This window comes from Oncorhynchus gorbuscha, linkage group LG13 (genome assembly GCF_021184085.1).
Source record: "Oncorhynchus gorbuscha isolate QuinsamMale2020 ecotype Even-year linkage group LG13, OgorEven_v1.0, whole genome shotgun sequence".
NCBI classification, from domain to species: Eukaryota; Metazoa; Chordata; class Actinopteri; order Salmoniformes; family Salmonidae; genus Oncorhynchus; species Oncorhynchus gorbuscha.
In genome coordinates this window covers 41,704,586-41,711,120 of record NC_060185.1, presented here as the reverse complement: position 1 = coordinate 41,711,120, position 6,535 = coordinate 41,704,586, and positions in this window count along the sequence as shown.

Below are 6,535 nucleotides of genomic sequence, written 5' to 3'. Positions count from 1 at the left end.
AGTCTCTGTGGTTCCAAACTTCTTCAATTTAAGAATGATGGAGGCAGTGTTCTTGGGGACCTTCAATGCTGCAGAACTGTTTTGGTACCCTTCCCCAGATCTGTGCCTTGACACATTCTTGTCTCTGCACTCTATGGACAATTCCTTCGACCTCATGGCTTGGTTTTTGCTCTGACATGCACTGTCAATTGTGGGACCTTTATATATAGACAGGTGTGTGCCTTTCCAAATCATGTCCAATGAATTGAATTTACCACAGGTGGACTCCAATCAAGTTGTAGAAACATCTCAAGGATTATCAATGGAAACCGGATGCACATGAGCTCAATTTCGAGTCTCAAGGCAAAGGGTCTGAATACTTATAAATAAGGTATTTCTGTTTTGTATTTTTTTAATAAATTAGCAAAACTCTAACCTTTTTTCGCTTTGTCATTATGGGGTATTGTGTGTAGATTGCTGAGGATTGGTACAAATGTAATCAATTTTAGAATAAGGCTGTAATGTAACAAAATGTGGAAAAAGTCAAGGGGTCTGAATACTTTCCGAAGGCACTGTATACATAAATTATAATATGTAAATTTGTCTGTGTTACTAAATGTAAATAGTAATATGTATTGTCTCTTATCTATGATCGTCATATGATTTGGATACTTGCCATGCTTTCTCTGGTATAGCCCTCGTCGGTTGAACAATATTTACTACTTTTTTACTCTTTGAAAATGTTTCAATTTTAGTGTCTTTTGTAAAAGGAGGAGATAGGCGTGACAATATCATCGGAACTTGATCAATTAAAGTATCACCTTGATACCTGTATTGGATGTGTTCTGCGTGCTATGTTGGTCTTGAATATAACACCATATGGTATCAAGTATCAGGGTCCATGTTCCTTCTCTAATAGAACAGAATATGATAGCCTAAGTATAGACCAGAGCTACACACACACACATACATATATACAATAGCCTACATCTCGTGTATTTAGATTGTATATGGCTGTATATATAGCTCTGGTCTGTCCTTAGAATATGATAGTGACATAGGCTATGCTGATACACTGAACATGTACAGTACCAGGTAGAAGTTTGGACACCCCTACTCATTTTAGGGTCTTTCTTTATTTTGACTATTTTCTACATTGTAGAATAATAGTGAAGACAAACTATGGAAACACATGGAATCATGTAGGAACTAAGAAAGTGTTAAACTAATCAAAATGTATTTTATATTTGAGATTCTTCAAAGTAGCCACCCTTTGCCTTTGACAGCTTTGCGCACTCTTGGCATTGTGTGTTATTTCATAGGTTTGATGTCGTCTTCACTATTATTCTACAATGTAGAAAATAGTAAAAATAGAGAAAAACCCTTGAATGAGTAGCCAATGTGTCCAATCTTTTTACCGGTACTATATATATTTTTTTATCCAATCGGATAAATTCTCCAAACAGCCTACCCAACTGCTCGGAGGTGGCCGCATGGTCCTAAAGCACACTGTTGCCTCGTTTTGGATCCCACTACATTGATAAAACTCCAGGGGACAAAAATGCAATTAAAGAACTTATGGGGGGAGACATGTCCCCCCGTCCCCAGTGAAAGTTACACCCCTGGTAGTAGGCAACACAGTATCTTCACGAAGGCTGTGTGAGTGATACAGTATGGCTCACATACTTACAGTTCTGGGCTAATAGCTGACAGGCGCAATTGCTGCTACAGGTTAAACTAAGCAGCACTTGGGTGACGCAAATGCCTTGTTCTTCCTTTCTTTATTCATAGTACAGAATAACTCTATCCGTTTGTTTCATAACGCCATATTTATGGCCCATTGGTCTATGGGTGTAAAGGCCAGGTCCAGACAGACAGTGCACAACACCAGCTCCTACCACTGTGCCACAGCTCCACAAAATAGCCTGCGCGGTTGCTAAGAGATAGGGCCCAATGAAAACACAGCAACATCTGCTGTAATGATCTAAGAGAGGCGGACCGGCCAGGCAGCGGAGCCCCTTCTCAGCCTGGCACCAAGCCTCCCCTGGAAACCCTCCTCCAGGGGAGACGAGTTGGAAGGGGAAGGAGAGAGAGAGGCGAGGGAGAAGAGAGTGAAAGGAGAGGGATAGCGAGGGAGAAGGGAGGGAGGAAAAGCATAGGAGAGGGAGAGTGAGAAAGGAGGGTCTAGGTAAGAGATATACAGAAACAGACAATTTGCAGGTGTGACATCAGCCTACACACTCTCCCTTAAAATCTGTTCCAGTTTCAACTAAAACAGAATGGGTTGAGTTAAAATAATCATATTTGCCTTTGATGAGGCTAGAAGTGGTTATGTAGCCAGTCCTCAAGAACTGCTATAGATAAGGTGAGGCTGCCATTGTTTTTCCACTGTAAATATATTGCTGCAAAGAAATCTCTACCAAAGTACACCAATAAGAAGAAGATACTTGCTTGGGCCAAGAAACACAAGCAATGGACATTAGACCGGTGGAAATCTGTCCTTTGGTCTGATGAGTCCAAATTTGAGCTTTTTGGTTCCAACCACCATGTCTTATATATATATCCCTCCCACTTCTAAAACCAAAGTTGTACCCCTGCCTACTACACGTACTGTACCACCCAATTACATAAAGAGGATGCACACATCTGAAGAGGTTGAATGAATGATTGGACTTGTTCATTCATATCATTGTGTGATCATCACTTCCCCCGATCATCCCGTCAATCAGCCAGTATTCTCCATACAGACCACAGCCGATGCAGAGGGCGAGTTAGGACTCGCTTCCTGACATTTCACTGCTCCTACTGTTTCCCTGCCCCGGCCTGAGGACAGAAACCAACCCACACAGACGGTCTATAGAAGAGAAAGAAAACACAATGAATGTAGTTTACCCTTCTACTTAATTCATTGCCTTGATCGTTTGCGTCTTCTTTCAGCCGTACAAGGCTTCACGGCAAACCCACAAGCGTCAAATCATCTTTCTGTGAACAGATTGAGAAGCAACACTCAAAACGGTCCTATGCCTGTGACTAGAGCTGTTGCTGGTAACTTTCCCTCGGTTCTTCTTAAAGATGTATGGTTTTCATTGGGAGTTTGTAAAAACGAACAGCAACACTGCCTCCCTACTTGTTAAAGAGTATATTGGTGTGATATCTCACCATAAGGTCACCAGGGACTCGGCTAACCTCTAAAAGCTGTCCAATGAACAGGAGGCACTCAGTCTCAGTCTGTGTTGGTGAAAACATCATCGCCCCTGAGAAAGCAGCATCATTTGCTGTTTTGTTTGTTTGCTTTCTAGAACCACAGCCCTTAAGAGGAGAGACGGCTCTTTATTTTATTGTCCAGTGACTGAACAGTCTCTTAAAGAGATACTTCAGGATTTCTACGTCCCCAGAGACCGATGAACTTGTGGATACAATTTCTGTGTCCAGTATGAAGGAAGTTACCATTGGCTTGCGAAACTGCCTCTAACTATGCACAATGACTTTTGTTCAATGTGCAAGGCAAGCAAAAACAATGTAATCAAAAGACCTCCAGTGAGGCAGGCTGGGTTTGATCACAGTTTATTGTTCCTATGGCTGACACCCTTATTCACACAAACATTGAACAGTGATTACATTCACATGGCCTGTCTTCACAGTAAGGGTTCCTTTTTTAGGGCTTTAACCCTGTAAAGGCACACAAAGACTACAGCACCTCCTAGCTCCAAGTAGAGGAAAAGGTCAACTACAATAAAGTCTTGTGACACAGCTAGACAAAAATACTTTTACCTGGTCAGGTCATGTGGTCAGGAAAAAAACTCCTGGCCCGACTGATAACACGCATGCTGTAAATGAGCTAGCATGTGATGGTTAGTTAGACTCCATCTTTTTGGGTGAATGCACCAATTTGTAAGTCGCTCTGGATAAGAGCGTCTGCTAAATGACTTAAATGTAAATGTTATATTGGGATTCTGCACGTGCTGTTAAGGGCGTTGTTCTACTGTCACTGTCCAGTTTTCCTCAGTGGGATATATCGTTTTTCTCATATACACAAAGCGCTATGCAACAGAACCAGAGTCACTATCTGATAAATAAAATATGATAAAATGACCCAGACCTTATTTACTTCGGATGACAAAAAAAACAACCCTGTCAAGATCAACATCTGTGATGACAGCAACTAGGGAGCATCTGAATGGATGCGTTGTTTGTTTAGGACATGGGGTCCATCCAGGCATCATGACGAGACCCTCAGTATAGTGGGAGAGCTCTCTCGATTTTTTATAGAGCCTAGCGCCTGCTCAGCTCCCAACCAACCGCAGGGAACTAAAAATAGCTCAGCCTCTCTTGGCGCCATGCATCACACCTCCCCGTCCACCTCCCCCTCCCTGCTTGTAATGGATTAGAGAGAACACAACACAGCATAAGCCTACAACACAAATCAGCCAAACAACAGCTGAGCAAACAGCATCCTCCACAGTGTTGTACAGGACATTAATAATGAACAATTGAAAACGACTGTATACATTGGGTAAACTCTGGTTAATATATATATTTTTTAAAGGAATACAGACACTGTGATGTGTGTGTGTGTGTGTGTGTGTGTGTGTGTGTGTGTGTGTGTGTGTGTGTGTGTGTCTGGTCAGATGTCTTCGCTGGGTGCTCGGGTCTGGTCTCAGGCAGGAAGAGGACACAGATCAGCCATAGCTGAGGCCTACAGTACCAGTACAGTACAGTGCTCAGAGAAAGGACATGTAGTGCCTGACACCTGTTCACAAAGAATGGTACTGCACTGCTGTCTGTGTATGCAGTATAAAAGTGTGTGGGAGATTGAAAAAAATTGATACAGCAGTTAATGCAGGTTCAAATCCAATCTAATTGTGTTTGTCACATGCGCCGAATACAACAGGCGTAGTAGACCTTACAGTGAAACGCTTACCTTACAAGCCCTTAACCAACAAGGCAGTTTAGAAAAATACATTTGAAAAAAGAAGAAATAAAAAGTAACAAATCATAAAAGAGCAGCAGTAAAATAACAATAGCAAGGCTATATACAGGGGTACCAGTACAGTCAGTGTGCGGGGCCGCCAGTTAGCCGAGGTAATATGTACATGTAGGTAGAGTTATTAAAGTGACTATGCATCGATATTAACAGAGAGTAGCAGTAGAGTGAAATAGCCTGGGTAGCTGTTCAGGAGTCTTATGGCTTGGGGATAGGAGCTGTTTAGAAGCCTCTAGGACACCGACTTGGCGCTCCGGTACCACTTGCCGTGCAGTAGCAGAGAGTCTATGACTAGGGTGGCTGGAGTCTGACAATTTTTAGGGCCTTCCTCTGGTACATAGGTCCTGGATTGGTGGATGCTTGGCCCCGGTGCTGTACTGGGCCGTACGCTCTACCCTCTGTAGTTCATACTTTCCCCTCTAGATTAGAGATGGTTGTAATCTCCACATTTGTCTCAGATTATATACTTTGATTCACACTCAATTTCCACTTTGAAATCCACAGCTGGATACTGTGGTCTATTCCATGAGGTGAAATGTTCAGAACGAAATATAACGAATATAGCAGACAGACACGATTCCCTGTTCTACATGACAGGTAACCTCACAGAAGCCTTGTGTTACAATAAGGAGTGGTGTTCAAAGAAGGAAGAAGACAAATGCTAAACGGCTGTACTTAACTTTCACCAACAGTGTACTTTCTTATTAAATAGATGTCAAGGAATTGACTTGAATCAGGTCCGTTTCTTGGTATTTAATGAGTGGAAAAGAAAGTGGGATATTGGTGCATTAGTTTACTCTCAGATCAATGGGAGACAATTAAAAAGGACCACAACAATGTTTTTCCATGCAAGAAATCAAATCAAATACTTTCCACAATGGCTCTAGCTGAACATTGAAAGAGGATATGTTCTTTCTCCAGGCTTACTGTTCATACTGTATACTATAGTATAGCAGTAACAATGGTTGCGATGGATGTTAATACTGTGTAAATACTATACCCCTACTATTCAAAGCTGTGCTGAATCGACTGAGTGATATGAACAGGTATGGTTTGACCCCCCCCCCCCCCACCCCCCACCCACCTTTAGTCCCATTGTCTTGACATTAAACAAATGTGTTCCGTCCACAATTAATCACGCTTATATAACAGTATTACTGTACAACTCACACAGAAGGAACTTAGTTCATCTTGCTACATTAAACAATGATTAAATGTTAGACAATCCACTCTTGACCGTTCCTAACAGTACAGAGCCAGACATCCATCCTACAGGTCCTGTATCAATCATGATGATTCAAATGTTTCAGAATAATTCTCCCCAAGTGCATTACAGCACATAGAATCCTTAGAAAGAGTACATGATGAGATAACGTCCTAAAAGAGGAATGGGATCGGTCATCTGGAAATAACCCACGAGTCACTCAATCATTTGAATGATACATTTTCCTAATCACTTAAGGGTTTTAAACATGAAATATTCATGAACATTTCAAGGACTTTGAAAAAATGGTGGCAGCTTACCTTGATCAGTCTGCATTGAAGTGAGCAACAACAACAAAAACAAGCTTG